Raw genomic sequence first — 24922 nt, forward strand, 5'->3', positions numbered from 1 at the left:
GGTGGTGGCACAGTAACCCATGTCAGGAACATGTGATGGAGTATTGTATTCATGGAAGCCAGGAAGTAAAGAAAAGTAGGAATAAGAGTGGAGAAAGGGAGAAACATGAGGAGGGGAAGAGGGAGAGGGAGAAGGAAAAGCAAAAGGAGACAGAAGTAAAAGAAGAAAGAGGAGGAAAGGACTTTGATCTTAACATTCTCTTTGATTACAAGTTCTCAGTGACCAAATCTTTACAACTATGCCCACATGAGAGGGTTCACCTTTTTATGGCAACATAGTGAAAGCTAATTATTAATCCCAATCCTGGCTCAAGTGGTAGAGCTCTAGCCTTGAGCTGAAGAGCTAAGGGACAGCACCCAGGCCCAGAGTTCAGGCCCCACGACCGGATTCCCCCCCCAAAAAAAGACTATTTCATCTAACTTATAATGACTTGAATTTTTCATAATTTTATGACATTTCTATTCAAGTTTTTGTCATCTGTTGTGAGGTTCTTTCTTTCTAGTTGAAGAAAAAATAGATACTATCACGATCATTCATTTCTTAATTATTCTATAGAGTAGGTATAACATGAATTTCCTACCATTCAAAAACAAGTTATGTTCAATTCTAGGAATAATTGCACGAGTCATGGAATATCTTGCTTTATGTCATATAGAGATTGATTCAATGTCTAAAAATCACTGTTGGCATAATACATGAAATTCAGTGTTTCTCTGAAATGTCTTAGTAATCAAACTTCAGAAATACATGATCAGTAACTAAAATTTTTATATACTCAAAAACGTATGAATCTATATTTTATGTCAAAAAATCTTAGGTTTAAAGGAAGAAAAAAGCATGTGACCACAGTAGATAATATTTAGTTTAATGAAAAATTGCTTCATTAACTCTGACAGAGCCTATTGCTTTTAGCTTACATGAGAAATTTGATTAAGGATCCTTTTGTCGCTTTTGAATAATAGAGCATTTCAATTAGTGCAAAGATTCTGACATTTAAACCTTTGAGTGTATATTTTTTTATAAAAATGAAAACTATTTTTCACAGTGCATGTTCAGGTTTAATAACTAAATAAATATCTAAATGTTAATTTGTTAAATTGAGCCTCTAGAATGAAAATAATAAGAAATATATTTTATTCTTAGATATATCTGTGCTTAATATGGGTTTCTCAAGCTTGTAATCCTCACTACTCAGGAATCTGGGGTTCAAAGCCAGCCTTGGCAACAAAGAAATAATCTTATAAATATGTTAGAAACAATTGCAAGAAAGAAAAAAAAAACATTTAAATACTTATCCTAGGGTTCATTTCACCAAACATCAACTTATCTGACCTATTCTGCTTGTCACAGACATGCCCCCTCCCCCACGGTATAACCACTGCTTGCATAGTATTTGATGTTGGTATGATTTGTGGAGGGCAAGGGAAAAATCATATGGTTTAAATAAAGATACAGGTGGACCCATTGCAACAATGAGATGTACAAGTCATTATGTAGAAAAATGAACTTTGCAACTTTGACGGGGGGTGGTGGATGGGGCAGAAGGGGCGGAGATGAGAACGGTTGAGAAGTAGAAAAAAAGGATGAGGCAACAAAACTTGATAAGAAATGTACTCATTACCTTGCCCATGTAATTGTAACACCTCTGTACTGTATTTTCACAGTAAAAAAATTAAAAAATTTTAAAAAGCCAGCCTTGGAAAGAAAGTTCATGAGTCGAATCTCAATTAAACACACACACATCACCACACACACAAACACACACACACACACACACACACACACACACACAAAGCCAGAAGTGGAGTTGTGGCTCAAATGTTAAACCAATATCCTTGAGAGTTCAAATCACAAAAACAACACATACGCAATATTATGTCTAAATTCTTATTTTACTTTGAGGAAATAAACAATGTCATGGAAAGTGATATTTGTTACATATCCTCCAACTTTTGTGAAGTTGTTTTTAGTATAATTTCTCTTAAGATATAAGATAGGTTATTAAAATCAATATTATTCTAGTATATTCATAATTACTCATAACACCTCAAAGTACAATAGTTGGTATTTTTTCTATAGCCATAAGAAATATTCTGAGTAAAAGATTGGAAGAAAAAAATAAAAGAAAAAGAAAGAAAGAGAGAGAGAGAGAGGTAAGGATGGAGGGAATGAAGTAGGAGGGAAAGAAGGAAGGAAGGAATGAGGGAACGAAGGAACAAAGGAAGGGATGGAGGAAGGAAGGGACAAAAACGATTTAATTTATTAAATCAGTTATTTAGCCCAACATAAACTTCATGTAATTAACCCTTTAGTAAATGCAATTTTGCAATTTTCATTTGCATGTTCCCCCTGCATGAATGAAACCAGCAAATGAAGGATCAGAAATACCAGGTGTATTTGTTTGCATCTTTAGTAAATATGTATGCAAACCTTTTTCTCAGTCTCTATACATCATCAAATAATTATTTGTAAACAATTTACACTTAGTTATAAATATTTTTAAAACTGAGGTAACCAAAGGTTGCCAATATATTATATACTGTGAATACTAGTATTTATAGTGCTATTAATATTACAGTCTTCATGTTTCATTAATTGTAACAATTTTATTTTGTATTTAATCAGACATATTAGCATACTCTGATTTTGGTGACTGTGAGAGTTCTAATAGCAGACCTTAATTAAAATCAAAGGAGATCTGTATTTGTTGGCTCAAACGAATATTTTTGAAAGCAATTAACACATCGGAGATTGTTCAAAGACATCAGAAGGGCTTTAGGCTGTACCACGTTTACATGGTTACCTATGATGTGATTCAAGAGTCACTAAACAACCATACTTCACTTTGCCATCACTATAATTATCCCCACTGTAAGAATCATTCACATAATTCACATGATATAAGCTTGTCCTTGTTATTATTTTTTATGAAATAATATCCAAATGATACACCACACTGAGTTAAAAAAAAAGTTGCAAAGTGTATTGGACGATGTAACTCCTTCCAGATAAGCATGTTGAAATTCTATTCCTCTGCCTGGTGACATTAGAATGAACGTTTCAGAGATTACCCTGCAATATTGATCCTGATAAAAGAATCCCAATATAATTACTCTGCCATGTGAACGTTCAGAAAATAGATCATAATGAACCAGAAAGTGGACCCCATTAGACAAAGAATTGCTTTGAATTACCATTTTATAATCAATGTTTAAACTTCTAGAGTATGGATAATATACTCCTGATGTTTTTAAGCCACTTACTTTGAAATGTACTAACAGCCCAGTGGCTGAAAAAAAGCAGAGGAGTTTTGATTTAAATTTCACAAATTCAGATAAAAAAGATTAATAAAGTTTTATTATTTGAATTTTATTCTCTAAGTCTCCAGGTTTAAAATATGTTTAAGGGCTGGGAAGGTGGCTCAGTAGTAGAGTGCTTGACTTGCATGCATGAGGCCCTGGGTTCGATTCCTCAGTAACATATAAGCAAAAAAACATTCGAAGAGGTGCTGTGGCTCAAGAGGTAGAGTGCTAGCCTTGAGATGAAGAGTTGAGGGATAGGGCCCAGGCCCTGAGTACAGGCCCCATGACTGGCAACCCCCCAAAAATTTTTAAATGGGAATCTAATTGAGGTTCAACTCTATATTCAACTATCATAATTAATTTTTTGAATATTTTTTATTATCTTTAGTTGTACAAAGTAGTTGGTATTAACTGAAACAGTGTATGGATACATTGCATCTTGATCAATGTCACCCCATTCAACATTTTCATCCACCCATCCCAATCAACCCTGATTCTTATGTATCTCAATATTATGTTCTGGAATTACTTGCCATTTAACAAAGCAGTTTATGTTTATGAAGCACCTGGAATTGTGTTACCACTTCAATATCTTCTCCCCCCATTTCACACTACCCCTTGCTTTGCATATTTCAATTCTGGGAAGTATACAATGGGTTCTTGCCTGTATTCGACCCTTTTCCCCTTCAATTTCCTACCCCTCTCATATTGCCCCCCCCCATTGTCCTCTCTTGCAGTACACATATACTGGTATTTATTTGGTTGAACCTTGCCTTAGTCTTTTAAGAGAATTATAGTATTTGCACTCTCCATGTACTCTACCACTTCAGATAACTCATTTGTACCTCCTTGCATACCATCCAGTGTGTTTAATTTTACATTTATAGTCAACTTCTAACACAAATGAGGAAAATCATGCAAGCTAAGTTTCTCTGAGTCTGCTTTATTTCACTTAATATTATTTCTAAGTGTTTCATTTTCCTTAAGAATGGTGCAATATTATTCTTTCTGATGGATGAGCAGAATTCCATTATGTATGTATGTATATATATATATATATATATATATATGTATATGTTGTATATATGTATGTATATATGCATTATGCATACATATACTTGTAAATTGGGATCAATAAATTTAGATAAATATATATAATTTAAATATACATATATAAGTCTTGATCTCTTTTTACAATGAGAAGCATCTGGGCTGATTCCATATGTTGGCTACAAAAAAATAATGCAATAATGAACATGATTGTGCTGGTAGATTCAGTATGGCCTTGTTTCTGCTCTGTTGGATAAATGCCCATAAGGGGAGTTGCTGGATCATAGGTAGGTAGCTCTCTATTCACTTGTGAGAGCAATTTCCATAGTGTTTTCTAAAGTGGTTGAAAAGATTACATTCCCATCAACAGTGTAATAGAGTTTCCTTTGGGCCACATCCATATCACTATCTGTGATTGGTCAGTTTTTCATAATGACATTGTAACAGGGGTGAGATGAATCTCAGTGTTGTTTGAATTTTCATTTCTTTTATGGAGAGAGATGTGTCTATTTGTCATTCTTACTTCTTCTAAGAATTTATCTTTGTCTTTATTCCATATATTAATTGGGTTCTTGTTTATTTGAGTGTCTATTTTTGTTGGGTTTAAATTTTGATATCTAAATATGGGTTAGCTATGAAAACCCTTGTCTGATGCTTAGTTAGTAAAAATGTTCTTCCATTCCATTTTCTTTCTAAATATCCTGCTATCTTTTTCCTTTTTCTGAAGAAACTCTTCAGTATGATGCAATTCTATTGATCTAGAAAGAATATTACACCATTCATAAGGAAAAGGAAAGACTTGGAACAATCTTACATTAAGTGAAGAAAGACAGATTCAAATAAATATATGCTGCCTGATTTCCCTCATTTGTTGCATTAGAATGTGCCTCTAATTTTACAAGTAAAGACATGGGGATGGTAAAAAAGAAAACATTACAGTCGGACATGATAAATTATATGGGATTCTAAACATTTATAAAGTGAGATCAAAATGCTCTGTGGAGAGGATCACAAAGACTTAATAACTATATGAATATTATAATATAAAATAATGTTCATTAACATGGTCTCCAAGAAATGATAGTTTTTTAAAATTATTTTGCTTTTCCTTCTGTGTTCTGATGCCGTTTTTTAAAACTTGTGCACCTTTGTTCATATGTGCAAGTTTGGAAAGGGCAAGAGAGAACACAGAAATGGTGGGACAAAGGGTTAACAAATGCAGCGGTGCTACTCAATAGAAAATACATTGTAAATGAACTATGCAACTTATGGGAGAGGGAGCTTGAAAGGGAAAAACTGGGAGAACATGAGGGAAGAGGTGACACTGTTAAAAAAATGTGCTCTTTATCTGACTTAAGTCATTGTAACCCTTCTGTACATCATCTTTACAAATTAAAAATGGACCTCATAAACAGGCCAGAGTAGCTATACTAATATTAGATAAAATAGGCTTTACATTAAAAGTGGTATGAAAGTAAAAAGAGACAAAGAAGGACATTAAATATTGGTAAAGAAAACTCTCCATTAGAGGGATATAACAATTCTAAATATCAATGTCCTGAATTTTAGAGCTCCCAAATTCATTAGACAAATAATACTTACTCTAAAAATACACATACATTCAAATATATTATTGGTTGCATGAACACATCATTCTTACCTCTGGACAGGCCATCCAGGTAAAAAATTAGCAAAGAAACTTCAGAGCTAAATAACTGCATTGACAAACTATACCTAACAGATATCTACAGAATATTTCTCCTAGCAGTGTCACAATATATACTACTCTCAGCAGCCCATGGAATGTTCTCCAAAATAGATCAGATCTTATATCACAAGAAAAATCTGTCAGAATTCAAAAATAAAAATGAAATTACTCTTTGTATCCTGTCAGATCACAATGGGACCAAATTAGATCTCGACATCAAAAGGCATCACAAAAAATTCTGAAACTAACAGACTGAATAACACATTGCTAAATAATCGGTGAGTCACTGAAGACATATGGAGGGAAGTTCCAGCTTTTATGGAATTCAGTATAAGTGAACACACAAACTACTACCACCTCTTGGACACAACAGCACAGGTGATACTCAGGAAAATGTATAGCTTTGAGTATGTACATCAGAAAATTAGAACAATCTTGAATCAGCACTAATGATGCACCACTAGGTCCTTAAAAAAATAGAACAAGCCAAACCAAAAAACGGTAGACAGAAATGATACATATTAGATTGAAGAAATGAATCAGTCTTAAAAACCATACAATCATAATTGACTTTTATCTACTATTAGCTCACAAATTTGCTCAATGTATCTCAACGTAGCTATTTTCAGAGATAAACTCAACCAGCTCAAACCAGTGAACAAAACAAACTTCTAGGATTCTAAGAAACAACATTTTGTTTGCCTTTTTAAAATAAATTTACTCTGTTGTTCTTATTAAGGCGATTTATAGATGGATTACAATTACAAGAGTCAAGTAATGAGTAAATTTCCTTTTGTGAAATGTCTTCAGTTCCTTCACTTGTTCCCAGTCCCACTCACCTGTCCCCACCCATGTGCTAAATAGTTCACTTTCATCAATGTTCAATGAACTCCACTGCTGCAATTTTTCACAATTTTCCCTAAAGCTCTGTGCCCACCCCTCACATTCCTGAAGATGGACAATGAATACACCAGGCATAAGGAAAAGAAGACAGAATAATCACAAACTATAAACAACGACGAACACAAAACAAAAAAAGGACTTTTATATTTCCATATATCATAATTTGAGTATGTATATCTTGTTATATAAATATAAATGTTTTTTATTATAAAGTCAATTCAGGGATTAAGGTATGATAACATAATCTTGCTTTCTATTTAATAATGCTTTTTATTTTAATATTAAATTTGTAAGTAACACAATTAAAGTCCTAGTGAAATTTGAAGGTTCAGATTTAAGTTAAATTTTCAAAATGTCTAATAGTTCCATTTTGGCAAACAAAATGAAAAAGAGGCATGTTTTATCTTCAAGAATGTCATTATTTCATGTGTAAAAATGTAAAAGAAATATAATATTCATTCAGTGCAAATAAGGAATCAAATACTTATGCAATGCATCAATTCCATATATTATGAGATCTGTTGATAAAATTAATAAAAACTGTTTAAGTAGATTACCGAATATATGAAGCAAATGATAATTTTCTTTTTAAGTGAAGTTGATAGAAAAATCAATGTCCAAAGATTCCAGAGTTCTGTATGCTTGATACATGTCAATTTACACATATGCTTGGCTCATCTCAAAATTATTTGAAGATAACTGAAAACAGGACTAGAATTAAAAAAATCATGCAAAGGTTTAGCTGCATTTTGTGATTAAATATGTCTCCTTTATATCTCTTTATTGTATTTGAAAAATCTGGAAAATTTATTTAAGTCACATCAACAACAATGAGAAATAAAGATCCTCTAGCTCCTTAGAAGACCATCAATAAGAAAAACAGGAAACAATAAAAAAAAATTGAAGTTCATTGTGCTGCTTTGCAATTGTGGATTATGTGCTTATCCCATGAATCTGGGCTAAAATCACAAGGGCTACTGGAAGAAAATTTCAAAATCTAGAGCAGCTAATACAGCTCTGCAGTTATTTGTAGGTTTCACTACAGTCGCAGCTGGACATCAACTGTACAAAGAAAATAATTCTACTGCTTTGCAGACAAGAATGTGATGAAAAGCATACTTATATCTTCTTATATGAAATAAGAAGACCACACTTTAAAAGCTGACTAAATGATGAGCCCTTTGGATCACAGTGCCAATTTTAAGGCACTCTAGATAATTCAAGTCCTTCATCCCTCCCCAAACATTAATGCCATTCACAAAGCATTGCTGAGGGCAATTTCCAGTTTTATTTGATATTTCAAATGGCTTAGGAGTAACATAAACAATAATGCAAGTTATTAAGAAAATTTAATTTTGAATAAGCAAACAAATCAAATTCAACTCCATAGCATAACTTTTAGGAAATATGAATTAAGGAATACGGAATGTCCTTTGTAATTTAATATTAGAAATTAGGGCAAAATTCCAGAAACACACTCTGAAAGAAGGAAAAAGAAGTCTTTGATAAGATATATTAAAGATTACCTAGGGACAAGTAATTTTACCTACATTTGGTATTATATGATAGCATATGTTGTACTGCTAATCAGAGAGACTCAAAAAGATTTTTAAATATAATATGAAAAGTGCATCATCATGAATGAATGAAATCAAGGAATAGATGGCTCAAGAGCTGGTTGGTTCTGTTAAATATTCTCATTATTTTGAATGATCTGGTGTTTTTGTATGTGTGGAATTATGAATATATTTTATGTCTAGGCAGGAAAGTTTTATTATTAGATCATTGTCTGATACCCAATGTCAGGAACCTAACCTGAGTCAGAGTGGTAAATATGTGTGTGTGTGTGTGTGTGTGTGTAACTGCAAATCTGTATTTAGAAGGAAGTATCTTATTTCCCTCAGGGTAATTACTTAATTGTATTAGTTATACTAAATTAATGACAGCAGATAAAGGTAATTAACTTTTTCAGACATATATTTATGTTCCTATAATTACATGAGCAAACTAAAAAGTAATGTTTGGGGTATGAGTTTTGTGGAAGGTCAGCTGAAAGTATAAACATTTGGAATCTTGAGAAAGATATCAATGGCAATCATTTCAGTGAAGATCAATCTTAGACAACACTTGCAAGGATATGTAATCCTATATTAAAATGCAAGATGTATTGATTTTCCAAAGCTACACTATTCTTGAAATTTGTAGGTAAACATGTTTAATTACAGAAACATAAACATAATGTGATTATTTATTCCATACACTTTTACATTTTAGTTTTGTCAAGTCAAAATACCATTTATTTTTACTGTATATGAAGAAAAGCCATAAATATTACAGTTTGTGCCATATTTCACATTGGGAAGCTTTGTCTATATCACTAAGTTTATTTCTGTTGTTTCTGCTTTCCTATTCATAATTCTGCTTCTCATGGTATTCTCCTAAGGACCTTTTCTTTCTCCCAGTTTTGGGCTTGAACATACCTCATGCTCTCAGTTTGTTTGCTAACAGTAGTCAGTCTACCATTTGAACCATGCCTCCAGCACAGAAATTTTTGTAGTTAATTGGAGATAGAACCTCATGAACTTTCTACCAGCCTGAAAACCATTATGCCCCAAGTCTCATCCTTCTTAATAACTAGGATTATAAAGACGAATCATGGACCCCAAGATTCAATGACTTTTCAGGTCTTATAGATTCCCCATGTTTGCTAGTAATTTTAATAATAAACTACCACAGATTGTTTGGCATTAACACTGTAAATGCATTGCCTCTTTGTTGGTGGATCTATAATTCCAAGATCAGATTTGGCTTCTGAGTCTTCTTTCCTTGGCATATGCAAGGCTTTCTGTGTGGGGCATATGGGCAGCAAAGATGGCGCTGAGAAGAAATTGAGTGGGCAGAGTCTGAGTTATTTATGTTAAAATCTGACTGGATACCACAATCAAGCAAAGTGACGTCAGTGTATAAACAGCTTGTGGATAGCAGGGAAAGTATAGAAATCTTAGGTGCATGATAGGGTAACCTCTACAATGATTGGTTGGTTCCTTTTACTCCCCTTCCATGCCACATATTTTTTTTGCTTTAAAAAGTGCTTGCTGTGTGGTAATAAATGAGTTCTTGCTTGTCTTGACTCCCTGTTCCATCTGACTGTCTCTGAAGCTAAGGGAAGCTGGAGAACAGGCAAGCAGCACACATAGCTTTCCTAACACTTGTCCATCTTCCATGGGATGAATGAAGGCCCAACATCTGGTGCTCAACATTGGGCATAAAAGGAAAATATACCACTCAAGGCTAAGCGGTCTCTCAGGGTAAGTGAAACCATTAAGTATGGGTAATTCTCTCTCACAGAAGGAGGACTTCAGAAGGGAGGAAGAAAAGGAATGGTCAAATTCGACTGAGAATGCACTGATCAGACAGAAGCACACTCAGTGGAAGTCAACACGAGGGTGAAGGTTACCCCCTCCTCCGACTCAGGTGCCCCTGACCGTCCTAGGCCCCCACCTTATGCCTCCAAAATTGGGGAAGGGACAACGCCCTATGGAGGGACCTGTGAGACCTGGATCCCTATGACCGAAATTCCACAGAGGGGCCGAGGGCCAGGGAAGTAACCTATGTGGAGGCCTACCCTGTAAAGGAAGGGCCACTGGAGAGCCTGGACCCTAGGATTTGCTTCCCAAAGAGTACCCGGTCAATCTGGCACCAGGAGCTAACAGACCCTTGGTATTGTATCCATGGGAACCTAAGGATCTTAAAGAGCTCCACAAGGCGGTGGTGGAAGATGACCTGAACTCTCCTTGGGCCCAGACCCTATGACAGGACATTGCTTATCACACATGTGTCCCTAAGGACTGGCTGGATGTGGCCAAAGCCATCCTAACCAGTTCTCAGTTTATCAAGTGGTGTGCCTTCTTTAAGGCAGAAAATAACTGGCAGGCTCAACCTGCAATAGCTATTACTTATGCCATGTTAACAGGAACAGGGGAAGGTACTCCACTGGCATCCAAAAGGCTGCAATACCTGGCACGTACTGTGACCAAGTGAGGCAGGCAGGACTTGCCACATGGCACAAACTGGATGAAGAGTCCACTGAATCCCCCATAGCAGGAGTGAGACAAAAGTAGGGTGAGCCTCTACCTCATTTTATAGACCATGTCCAACAGAGTGTTCATCATAAGCTGCCAGCAGGGGACCTCTGGGATCAATTTATAAAGCTAATGGTTTGGGAAGGGATGAATGCATACCACTGCATGGCCTGCGCTGGATTGGGAGAGAGTTCTCTGAGCAGATGGGTGGTGGCCTCTCAAGATGTGGGAATGCAACAGTACCAGTCCCAATCACTAGTTTTAATTTTACAGGCTCAGATATCTGTTATGACTGAGGCTATCACACAGGCACTGGCAGCCCTGGGCCAAGGAACCCCAAGACCATTGGGGAGAGGGACTTGTTTTAAATGTGGGCAAGAGGGGCACTATAAGAGAGACTGTTCACAACAATTCCTCGACACCCAGCCCAGGGGATCCAAACTGCCCCCTACACCCTGCCCCAGGTGCAGGAAGGGGTACCATGGGAAAAAGGATTGTCGATCCAAATATGATTTAGATGGGATGCTTTAAACTAGAGGAGGGGCATCCTCCAGCCCCGTTAAGTCAAGGAGGAACCCCCTCTGCTGTAAGGCCCAGGCAGCCTCATGGCAAGACAACCCAGGCCCATTGGACTGTCCCCCTGGTAAAAAGACTCAGCCCTAAACTGAGTATTTTTATAGGCAGGAAGCGGTTTCACTGCCTAATTGACACAGGGGCAGACAGAACCGTACTCAGGGAGGAGGAAGTGCCCTTGGACTGGAAGCTTGCACCCCGGGTCCCCGGGGGTAGGGGACAACTCCCAGTCCAAAGAGATAGTTGCCCTTATGAAATGGACTAGCCCAGATGGAAAGCAGGGAAAGATATGCACTTTAGTAGCAAAAAAAACCTCACCACCAATTTACTAGGGCAAGACATGCTAGGACAAATGGATGTTATGGTCACTACAGACAATCGAGCATTCTATGATGATATCCTGGATGGAGAAGAAGCACAAAGGCTTAAATGGGATCTAGAGGGACTTAAGGAAAAAGATTTTTTTAACTTTCATAATTATAGAGAGGAACATATGGTACCTACTCGGGTGCACCCCCAATCCTAAAGGCCACTGCCCCCAAATACCTCCCATCAGGTGGAAGCCGGGAATCCCTATTTGGGTAGAGCAGTGGCCATTGACAAAACCTAAACTTGTGGCCCTCCACCTTTTGGTGGATAAACCTTGGGCACATACACCCTTCTATGAGTCCTTGGAACACCCGTATTTGTTATCCAAAAAGCATCCAGGGCCTGGCACATGCTCCAAGATCTATGTAAGGTAAATGAAAAGATGGACCTAGTAGGAATGCTCCTAAAGGCTATGCCATGGATTCCCACTATACCTTCAGAATATGCCTTGGTTGTGATTGATGTTAAAGATTGTTTTTTTCTCTATCCCACTGCATCTGGAGGACTGTGAGAAGTTTGCCTTCTTCATCCCTTCTCTTAATTTTTCCCAGCCTGATTGGAGGTTCAAATGGACGGTGTTGCAACAGGGAATGGACAATAGCCCGCCCTTTTTCCAACAATACTTGGCCACACTTTTAGGAACTGTGCTGGATTCAGATATCTCCCTTGCCTATGCCTACATGGATGATATAATTCTGGGGCACCAAGACCCGGCCCACCTGGAGGGCCTTGTGGCCCAGGCTCTTGTCATATTAAAAAAGGGAGGTTTTACTATAGCCCTCAATAAAATTCAAAAGTACCTTCTTTTAAGCTGCTCGGATCCCACCTTATCTTGTCTTAAGTCTGTCCCCATAAATCTTTGCTGGATATTCCAGCCTCTCTGACCCTAACCCAACTTCAAAGTCTTTTAGGGGAAATCAATTAGCTGTTGCCATGGGTTCCCATCCCTAAAGATTGTCTTGTGCCCTTATTTGCCTTACTAAAAGACATGACGCCCCAAGAAGTTATTACAATTACAAGCAGCTATCGTTCAATATTTTTACAGTTTCAAAAATACATGGATGAAGTTTCCTTGAAGAGGTATTCTATTCTTGAGCCCATTTCCCTCTGGTTGCTTGTGGGCGACACATTGATTTCTGCAGTTTTAACTCAAAGGGGGGAGCCATTAGAGTGGGTTCAAACTCCCCTAGGGGGCACACTTCGGTTATACTCTCAGGCAGAACAAATTACCGATGCTATCATCAAGGGAAGGACCCAAGCCCAAAGGAAATATGGCCTTGATCCTCACTCCATTGTTTTTCTTTTTCGGATGACAGACGTTGAGGGCTCACTCGAGCTAATGCTCATCTTGCTCTCTCCCTAGAGGGCTTTCTAAGCCATATTGACTGCCATTACAGGCCATCCAAATGGACCATCATGTTATGGTGAGTTCCCCTCAAAATGCCTTCTCTATTTTCTCCTACACCTATTCCTGGCACCCTTCATGTTTTTACTGACGGAGGTAAAGCAGGCTCTGCCTATGCAGCCTTTGATGAGCAACAAAAGACCCCCAGCCAACAAAGATTTCAACCTTGTCAAGGGTTGGCACAATATAAAGAAATGTTCACTGTAATAATGGCCCTTCAGGATATTCAAAAACCCTTTAATTTCTATTCTGATGACCTATATGTAATTAACTTGCTCCCTCATATTCCGCAGGAACATATTAAGCTGGATGGAAACCCTATTTTCCCCCTTATGGTTACCTTTAAGGGCCTATTAGAAGGATGGGGAGACCCTATTCATATTCAACATTGAGAGGGCATTCAAAACTTCCTGGATTTTTATCCATGGGCAATAATTGGGCGGACCAGTCAGCTACTGGCCCACAAATATTAACATTACAAGGCGCAACCCATTTACATGATTTAATCCACATCAATTGGAGAGGTTTTCAACATAAATTCCCTCAGTTTCCTGTAAAGGACCTCAAAAGAATAGGACATACCTGCAAAACATACCAGCCCTTCTTAAAAGATCTCCCTTTACAACCACCAGGGTTAAATCCCAGAGGCCTCAACCCCAACATCCTCTGGCAAACTGATGTTACTCATTTCCCAGGCTTTTGTAAGCTTAAATATATTTTTGTTTCTATAAATACCTATTTATGAACATGTTGGGCCACAGCACATAGAGGAGAAAAAAACTAAACATTCACAAACACATTTTCTTCAATGCTTTGCCACCTTGGGTCTATTACCACAAATTTAAACCGAAAATGAACCCTGCTTTGTTTGTATGGCAATGTCAGTTTTTTTACAGATGGCATATTAATCATACTACAGGAATTCCCTATAATCACCCAGACCAAGCAATTATAGAAAGAAAGCACCAATATCTTAAGGAACAATTATTAAAACAAAAAGGGGGAGTTATCACCCATATACAGTTACAGATAGCTTTATTTACCATTAACATTTTTAAATTTTTTAAAGATGCAACTGAATCCAGATTTCAGAAGCACTGGGGACAATTAACCCCTAAGCCCCAAGTGAAAGTCAGGTAGAAGGACACTCTGAAACAACAATGAAGCGGACCTGACCCACTAGTTACCATGGGCAAGGGATTTGAATGCATTTTTCCCATAAAGGACACAGCCCCCATTTGGATCCCGGCCAGGAACCTTAAGTTTTTACCCATTATCTCTATACACGAGGATGCTCAAGGATAAACTAAACAACAAGGAAAGAATACGGCTCTGGTGGCCATGGCTTGTGTTTAAAACAGGGAAAACTAAAAAGATAACTACTAACCATCCCCAATGGCAACCAGCCCTGGAGAAACTCTTATGTTAGCTAACAATTGCAGATGGTGATACTGCAGCTGTTGCCTGTCCTGACACTCCCAGTCCCAGCAATGGCCCTACGGAATCCACATCAACCTCAACAGGTAACCTGGGCATTGATCAGCAATGGCAATGGAGAAATCATCAATAGCACCACGCATGATAGGGTGAACTCTACAATGATGGGTTGGTTCCTTTTCTTCCCTTTTCATGCTGCATTGTTTTTTTTTGCTTGCTATGTGGTAATAAACAAATTCCTGCTTGATTTGACTCCCTGCTCTGTCTGTCTCCGTGGCTAAGGGAGGCTGGGTAATGAGTGAGCCGTGCACTTACCTTTCCTCTCAACCCGTCCGTCTTCTGCAGGACAGACGAAGACCCAACACTTTTGCTTCTCTTGTAGGAGTCTTCAACTTACTTGCTACATTTGAGATTCTGTTTCCATATGCAGTCACTTTCTAAGACAATGGGTTTTGTTCTCTAGCATAATTTTAGTGGGACAGTAACCAACACATAATGTATTACTTAATGGATAGAAGAAAATCTCATAGGAAATTGTTTTGGACATGGAAGTTATGGTTATACTTTTAAAAAATAGCAAAAGAGGTACAGGTTTCTTTAGAGCTTGTAAAATGAGTATGAAGTCTTGACCTTAGACATGCCAAATTCTTACCCTGGCACACACTAAATTCCTAGCAGTACTGTAGGATTGAACCCAAAACCCTGTACTTGTGAAAAAGCATATCTATTACTACCAACCTTGCAGATTATAATTGGATTGTTTATTTTGAGGTAGTATCACTATTCCTTGGCCTTCTTGAACTGTAGTCCTCCTAACACAAGCATAAAACACTGCACCCAGCAAATGGTTAGAGTTTCTGAAACTTCTTTTTGTGTCTGGGCTTGCCTGGAACTGGAATTCTCTAATCTCTGTTTTCCAAGTAGATAATATTATAGCTTTGAGCCACTTTATTCAGTAAAAGTATACAATTTCAAAATATCTTGATATTACCTATAACTGTGCTTAACATATATAGCTAACCTTAATTTTCTCCCTCTTTTTTTTTTTTTTAGTACTCTGAGTTGAAAACATTGGCTTTCTTGATATACATGGCTTTGTTTTGGATGGAAACCCATCACAATCAAAAAAATCTCCCAAACGTTTATGTCAAAAATCATGGAAAAGAAGGCTTCAGGTTGGAAAAAAAACACTGAGCCCAAGTTATAAATGAAGTATATTCATAATGTTAGTCAATGCTTTCTTAAATATGAGGAAGAAGGCAGAAATGTGAAAGATGTCAGGTCACTGTAGAAATTCTCTAATTGTCACTTCACGTTAATTTCCTTCCTTAAGGCTTGCTTTATTAAAACCCTCTGGGTGAATATTGGTTGGACTGATTGGTAATCTTCTCCAGGAAATGAAGCTGATTTTAGAAGGCTGATGGTGTGTGAAATAAAGGAATGATGAGAATGAGCACAGATATTGTTACAGAATGAGCCGACTAGGTTAATTGCTGAACAGCAAAACAAAGCAAAGTTTCAAGTCTGATGATCCATATTGGAACATACATAGATAGATACATATACAGATACAGGTAAATATACATATACATACAAATACATACATGAAAAATTAAATCTCCAGTACAATATAGAGAACCTTGGCATGGCAAATATTAAACTAAATAAAACTTGTTTAAGGAAAAGTAAAGTATCAATAGTTTAGCATAGATTTTTGTAAAGGATGAAAATTCTTCCTTCATTATATACTTTACAAATATCCTTAGTATGTTTTAAGGTGATTTTTGGGAAAATACCATACAGAGGGGTTACAATTACATAGGTAAGGTAATGAGTACATTTCTTATTAAGCATTATTACCTCCTCCTTTGTTTCCCCTTACTATCCCTTCCCATCTCCCCCTCCTGACCCTCCCCCCCACCCGGAGCCAAATTTGTAAATTTTGTTTTTCTACTTAACATCTTGTATATCTCATTGTTGCAATGGGTCCACTTGTCCTAGCTGCTGAAAATAGAATGATTAGGTATCTTTTGTCAAAAGGTTCATATTTGTGGAAACAAATACCAGCAGTGGTAACTTTTTTTCCAGTCCCTGAACTCTGGTTCTGGGCACTGAACATGGTTTTGCTGGTATATTTAATGTGAGTTAGTTTTTTATTTATTGGATTACTGTCCATGTGGGTAATTACTGGGTCTTAAGGGAGATCTATGTTTAGAATATTGAGGAATCTGCATACTGCATTCCAGAGTGGTTGAACATGTGCAATTTCCCACCAACAATGTAATAGAGTTCCCATTTGGCTACATCTACGTCAGCATTTGCTATTGTTAATTTTCTTGATAATGGCCATTTAACTGGGACGAGGTAGAATCTATCTTGTTTACTTGTAGATATATAGGCACTTTTGAGCTACCATAAATGAATGAATCTATGAAACCTATATTGCTCTGAGTGTGCATTCCTTTTTCTTATTATAATTTTCCCAAGCCTTTCATTGTCCTTAAGACTGGTGAAAAGTCATCCTTTCTGATGGGTGAATAGAGTTCCATTGTGTGTGTGTGTAACATGACTATATGCCCATGAGTTCATTTCTAAGCCTTCTGTATCAAATGAAATTTTGCAATTCCATATTAAATTTGGATTATTTCTCCACTGCATTGAAGAATATTGTTGGGATTTTGATGGGTATTGCATTGCCAATTGTTTGGGGGCAGTATTGCAATTTTCACAATGTTAATTCTTCCAACCAGGAGCATTGAAATATTTTCCATTTCCTTGAATCTCCCTCAATTTTTCGTTTTTAGATTTTTAAAGTTTTCACAGTAGAGGTCCTTCACATTTTTAGTTAAATTAATTAATTCCTAGTTTTGTTGTTGTTTTGTTTTGCTTAAATTTGATTTGATTTTGAGGCTAATACATATGTGGTTGTTTTTTGGATTTCAGCCTGGATCTTCTAATTGTTGGTAACACAGAAAAACTACTGATTCTTGTGGGTTTTATACCCTGCTTCATTGCTGAAGGTTAGCATCACCTTTACTAACTTGACTGAGAATCTATAGGGTCCTTTAAATACAGGATCATTTCATCTGTGAAAAGGGATAAGTTTACTTCTTCCCTATTTGTATCGTCTTTTTGTTTTGCTCTTGCCTATTGCCCTTGCTAGAAAATCCAGTACTATATTGAACAGTAGTAGAGAGAGTGGACATCTTTTTCTCATTCCTGATTTTAATGTCTTCATGCCTCCACTGTTAGGTGCGTGCTTATTATCTCTTAGTCATATACACACTCTATTATACTGAGGAAAATTCCATGTGTTCCTAGCTTCTCAGACCTTTTAATCATAAAGGGGTATTGGATAATTTTAAAAGCTATTTCTACATCAATATAGACGATCATGTGGTTCTTTTCCCTGCTTCTGCTGATGGTGTCTGTTATGTTTATTGACAAGTATATTGAATCCATTTGTATCCTAGGATGAATACTGTTTGATCATAGCATACAATTTTTTGTTAGTTGTGAAATTGGTTGGTGAGAATTTTATTGAGAAGTTCTCTAGCAATGTTTATCAAAGAGTTGGGTTCATAGTTCTCTTTCTTTGATGAGTCCTTATCTGATTTGGGGAAGAGTCTAATTCCAGCTTCATAGAATATGTTTGATAATTCCATTTCCCTTTCTATTCCAAAGAAGATATATATCTGAGTATTGTAAGTTCTTTGCAAGCCTTAATTTCATGGTAAATCCATTGAGTCCTACATTTTTCTGTTATGAGAAATTGTTTATTGAAATTTCATTTTCATTACTTCTTATGTATCACTTCTTGGTTCAGTTAGAGTACAGGAAAGCATAAATTTCTCCAGGATTCTCCAGTTGATTGGCATATGGTTTTCAAGTACTCTCATATAACAGTCTCAATTTTGCTAATTTATGTGTGGTCTCATTTTTTTTTCTCTACTTTTATCTGTTTGGGTGAGTCCTCTTAGGAGCTCTTAGGAGCTGTGAATCATCTACTCAATATATTTAACTTGTTCTCTGGTAGGAAGCATGTCATATAAACACGTCCTGTTCTTCTTGATCTTTTCTGTGGAGGATATCTTTGATTAACTTCCATCCTGCTGATTTGGTGGAGATACATTGTTTCTAGTTTTCTTTGTCATGAAATATTTTTATATATCCTTTAATTGTAAAGGAATATTTGGCTTGGGACCATATTCATGGTTCATAGTTGTTTGCCCTTAATGTTTGTTATATATCATGCTGGCCTCTTCTTTTTTTACCGTATCAGCTAAGAAATCTGTAGTTATTCTGAGTGCATATCCTTTATAAATAATCAATCTTTTCTCTTTGGCAGCTTTAAGAATCCTTTCCTTGATTTCTAATGATCCTCTAATGGATTACGATGTGGTGGTGGGTTGTTCTTTTCTAGAATTCTCTGCTTGGTGTTCTAAAGGCTTCTCTTCCCTGAATGAATCTATCTCTTTGGATGTTTGCAATGTTCTTTGCTAGAATTCTGTAATATGTTTCCCATCAATTTAGTGTCCTGTTCTTCTTGATACCAATCTTCCCTAAATTTGATCTTCTCAGTCTTGAAGTTCTGGCAAGATCATTTCTTATTCTTTGGATTTGTTCTAAATTATTACTTCCTCTTTCCTATTAGACCTATTTGGTCTTTGACCCCTGAGATTATCTTCTATGTCATCTATTTGCTGTGGAGATATTCTACTTTGTTTTTGATTTTCCTGTCTTCTAATTGGTCATTTTTTATGGCTTCTATCTCTTTATTAAAGCTTTGTTTTAGGTCTGGTATGGACTTTCCTTACATCTTTTCTTTGGGCTGGGGGGAGCGCGGTTGGAAGGGTTGTTTTTATAGCTGTGTCTTCTCTTATATCTTTTAACTAGGCATCCATTTTTTCCTTGGATTCCCTTGCATTTTCAGAATTTATTTCTGTTTGTAGTCTCCATGAGTTATTTTGCTAATCTATAGTTGGTCTTATCTTGTTCACAAATTTCCTTGTAGAGGTTTTGTATCTTTTCATTAATCACATTTTTCAGCAGTATTTGTAATGAATTTTGAAAACTGTCTTTTACGTCCTTAATTGTCTGTTCTAATGCGTGGTTATTTACTGTGTGAATTATAATACTTTGACATCTTTTTCTTGTATTTTTCTGATTAGTTTTGTTCACTTGGGGGATTTCTTTTGGGGCATCTATGATCTTAATAGGTGACTCTTTATGTTCTTGGTTGAATTGCTAGGTGTTGGTTTGATCTTCTGTTTTGATTTGTTTTTCTGGAATTAGGTTTTTGTTTAGACCATTAAGTGTAGGAGTGGAAATCAATTGTGGGAAGATGTTGTGATGTTAATACTTGTGGTTCCAGTTACAGTTCGGGTTGTACAGCGATATCTTCAATTGTCTCTGAGTATGGATTTGGCTGTCTCCGTTGTACACTTCTGTTCCTCCTTTTTTCCCATGTGGACCTTTTATTTCCACACTGCAGCTGTATTTTGAATATGTTGGCCACCACCTTCACAGCAGGCACCTGCCTGGCTGGGCACCTTTTCAAAGATTTCTGTTTGCTTAGAAGACATATAAAATCTTCTTTTGAATTGTATATCTATAAGTAATTATAGTTGACTTGGTGTGACCCTCTAGAAGTGGAGTACCCTGTAGGACTCTAAAGATCTGTTTCATTAGAGAGAGCTAAGGTAATTTTCTGTTGTTATTGTGCCATTGATTTTCCTCGTCCTCAGATTTATTTTATTCATTGTTGATTTTTTCCACATAATTTAGGATTTGTGATGGTGGTATCAGGTTATTTTTGTTTTTTGTTTATGTTAATTTGATATAGTGATTTCAGGCTTGTATGAAGAGACAGTAATAATATTAAATGTATGTTATTACATGGAAAGAAAGATAGCAGACACTTTAACCTATTTACTACAAGTAAATTAATATTAAGCAGAGCTAATTAATATAATTACGTCTTTACTCTTCAGAGGATGAATATAGTACTCTTGGATATCTTGGAGGAAAAGACTTTAGACTCATTACAACTGATGCCTTACATTCATTAATATTACTGGCTAAACTATCTTCTTCAGAAAGGCAAAAGCTCCATGTCTTTCATATTAATATAAAATCATAATATCTGCATGTTGAATTGTTTTTCTCTGCTATTTTCAATTCTATTCTTCATCCATTAAGTATCTAGGGCTTTGAATGACCAATTCCTTAAAATAACTATACTGCTTTTGATGTGATATAAATCTCAGTAATATTTTTTCCTTATAGATTTTTTATTGTGAAATACCATTTCCCTTATTGCAATAACTAGTATAGGTTTGAATCAAGCAGAAAAGTAGTACTAATATGAATTTTCCTCTGAGTCTCGTCTTAAGCTACATTGATATGAAATTTATGCAGTCTCAAGCAAAAAACCTGACAATTTTATCCTTTTCTGTTTTAATCAATCATTCTCTTTAGAAATATGTTCTCACCTTTTATATTGCTCCATTAAACATCATGTATTTCCAGTACTTTTACTGAAATAAATATAAAGTATGGAACATGAATACTAGCCCCCCCCCTTATCACTTTAAAATAAATCCTTGGGGACTATTTTATATATAAAAATAAAAATAAAATTTGTGGAAGAGATGGGGAAAAACAAGTCGTTTAAGGATACAGGTGGACCCGTTGCAACAATGAGAAGTACAAGTTGTCATGTCGAAAACAAACTTTACAACTTTGGTGCGGGAGGTAGGGAGAGAATTGGGTGGGGGGCGAGGGGGGAGTCTGGGAAGGGATGTGAAGGGTAAACAAAGGAGTAGGTTGCAATGCTTGATAAGAAATATACTCATTATCTTGCCCATGTAATTGTAACCCCTCTGTACAGTATGTTCACAAAAAATAAAACTTAAACTTAAAAATAAAAAATAAAAATAAAACAGTGCAATGCACATGTTTATACATGAATCATCTAATTGTTGAGTCAATTAGAAACAAGAACTACCATACCACATCAAGTCTCAATTTACTTAAAGGCACCAAAAATCTTAGTGTTCACGAATATCACTGATTTTTTTAAAAAATGACTAGTCACAACAAAGTTTATATTACATTTCAAACTTAAAAAGTGAAAATTACCACCAGATTTGTTGTCAATATCCTGTTTCCAGGAATACATTTTTTCAGTAGAGAAACAAAAAATAATAATTTTTCACATAGAAAGACACATGTAGAAACAGACTGTCTTTCCTTAAGATGATAAATATTTGCATTCGAAGATACTATAGCAATTCATAAGAGAATTTGTGATCAGAAGTGACAAGTAAGCAAAGCAACTGGAAAACTGTATATGTAGATTGAAACTTCACTCTAAGATCACAAGTTTACAATAAATGAGTCTACAGAAGATGATTCTGTATCTCTAAAACACATCCAGTGTTCTACGTTTTCCCTCACACTCCTGTTCTCTTACCTCATTTCCTGATCAATATTCTTCTACTTTCATGATGTCAATTCTTAATAATATAACAAGGTGGGTATATTTTGGTTTGTAGACCCAATAAATTTTAGTATTTTGGAATAGTAGGATGAATTCATGGAGTTTGACTTGAATGTCAAGATTGAAGGTACTGTATTCAGGATACTGTTAATTGGCCTGAAGCAGCCAGGAACAAACTATGAATATATAGAAACAGTATACTAAGAGCAAAGGACTTGATTTCAGAGAAACGTTTAGGTCCAGGCAAGATCTTCAAGAAAAGAAAAACCAATGGAACAAACATCAATCAAGTATCTTTACAAAGGAACTGAACTGATCTCTGATGTGTCTTGGTGGCAGCTGGGTGTGTGTGTGTTTGTGTGTGGTGTGTCTGTGTGTGTCTGTGTCTGTGTCTGTGTGTGTAGAGAGTAAATTTTAGTGTGGCTTCCATATTTATAGCTCATAGAGCATTACTTGTTAAAGAGAAGGTGCTCATATCAGAGCTCTGATACCATTCATCCCTTTTTACTGAGAAAAACACTTGCTTAATCTGTACTTAAAAAGAGAAAAATAAACTAACATCTTAAATGATTGCTTTGAGAATTAATTGGTATATTGAAGGCCAAAGGGAGGAATTGGAGATTAATATAATCTTTTTCCTCTCTCTTGCATATTACCCAGCAATAACTGTGATTTCAGGAGTCTCCTACTATGTACTTACAGCTGAATTACTAATATGCTTAATAACATGAAATATATGATAGAGAATTAGATCAGCCAGCAAATACAAAGAACTAGTGATGAGACTGAACTTTTGAGCAGGGTTGTCACATCTTTTAGGAATGTAATTCCTTCATATGAACTTCAAATTTTGTGGATTACCGTGTGTGACTAATTGGTTAGAAATTACTGTAGAAATGAGAATTCCTGTTAGCCAAGTAGAACGAGCTCATGATCCCATCCTCACGTTACAAATTTCCATTTCATAAAGAATCTCTTTTAGAATGCTTTTATTTTATTTCAGCCCCTCACCCTTCCCTTTTGGAGACAGGAAAAAGATGATTTTTTTTGAATATTATCTTACATAAGTTAGTGTGTACAGGCATGATTTGTATGCTTACAGAAGTTAGTATTAAGTGTAAATAGGAATCATGTCACAACTAAAAATATAATTAAAATTATATAACAAAACTAGAAGTCACAGCATTTTGTTCATGAAAACGTATATTAGATTAGTTGCCGAATTTCTATTTTGAGATAAACTTTATATTAAAGAATAATGCACTTTACCTAAGGATTGAAACATCTTATTAAAAATATATTTTAATATATTTAACACATATAATATATTTAATATATATTTAAGATATTTTTGCTGCATAATTTTAAGAAGAAAATGCTCCCAAAGTAATCATTTTTCTTATTATTTTCCTGTTTCCATGTGATTAATCTCCAAATTAGAAATCCAGATAAATGATTTGATTTAATTTAAACAAAAATATTATTGAGTATAAGGACCTTCTACTCTCCATAATCTTCACATGAAGATCATCAAATATGATGAGTTTGTAATAATTAGACTCTGTGTGAAGTATGTTAATATTATTTACAATGTGAGTTAAAGGTTTAAAAAGTAGTATTTATTTTAGTTTAATTGCTTTGAAGAGACAATGAATGACATAATCAAAACCAAAAAAAGATTAGATTTAAAATTTACAATTCAGGAAATATTTTTGACCACACTGTTTACTGGAGCCTTCACAACAACTTTATTAGATAATTTATGTTACTGATGCAAAAATTCCAGAGGTTAGACATTTACGAATAGAAAAACCATGTCATTCTGAATATGTAGGGTTACATAACAAACATAGAAAATTTAGCTTTTAAGTACCTGAATATAGTAATACATTTAATTGCAGGGAGATAAAAGGAGATAAAATTGCATTTATTTTGAAAAGTAAATATAAGCATTCATTTGAATAAAAGAAAATGTTTCAAACATCACCCATTCAAGAAAGAAGATGTACATTTAGCTGATTTTTATGCCAATCATGTTCTCTACACTTACTAGAAATACTAGATTAGTAAACCTAAATCATTGCTTTGTAGGGAACTAGAAATTTAGTTTATTAAAAGTCATGACTACTTTTTCTTTTTTTTAATTTTAATTTTTATTTTTTGTGAACGTAATCTACAGAGGGGTTACAAATACATGGGCAAGATAATGAGTACATTTCTTATCAAGCATTAAAGCCTCCTCCTTTGTTTACCCTTCACATCCCTTCACAGCCTTCCCCCCCAACCAATCCCCCGCCCCTGCACTAAAGTTGTAGAGTTCGTTTTCGACATGACAACTTGTACTTCTCATAGTTGCAACGGGTCCACCTGTATCCTTAAACGAATTGTTTTTCCCCATCTCCTCCACAAATTATACCGACATCAAATATACTGAAAGCAGGGGTTATACTGTGGGGGAGGGACATACAAAGCAACAAAGAAATAAGCTTACAAACACGTTAGAAACAAATGCATGAAAGAAAAAACATTTAAATACATATCTAAGGGTTCTTTTTCCTAACATCACATTATCGGACCTTTTCTGCTTTA

This window comes from Dipodomys spectabilis, unplaced genomic scaffold (genome assembly GCF_019054845.1).
Source record: "Dipodomys spectabilis isolate Male_0828 unplaced genomic scaffold, ASM1905484v1 ptg000558l, whole genome shotgun sequence".
Taxonomy (NCBI): Eukaryota; Metazoa; Chordata; class Mammalia; order Rodentia; family Heteromyidae; genus Dipodomys; species Dipodomys spectabilis.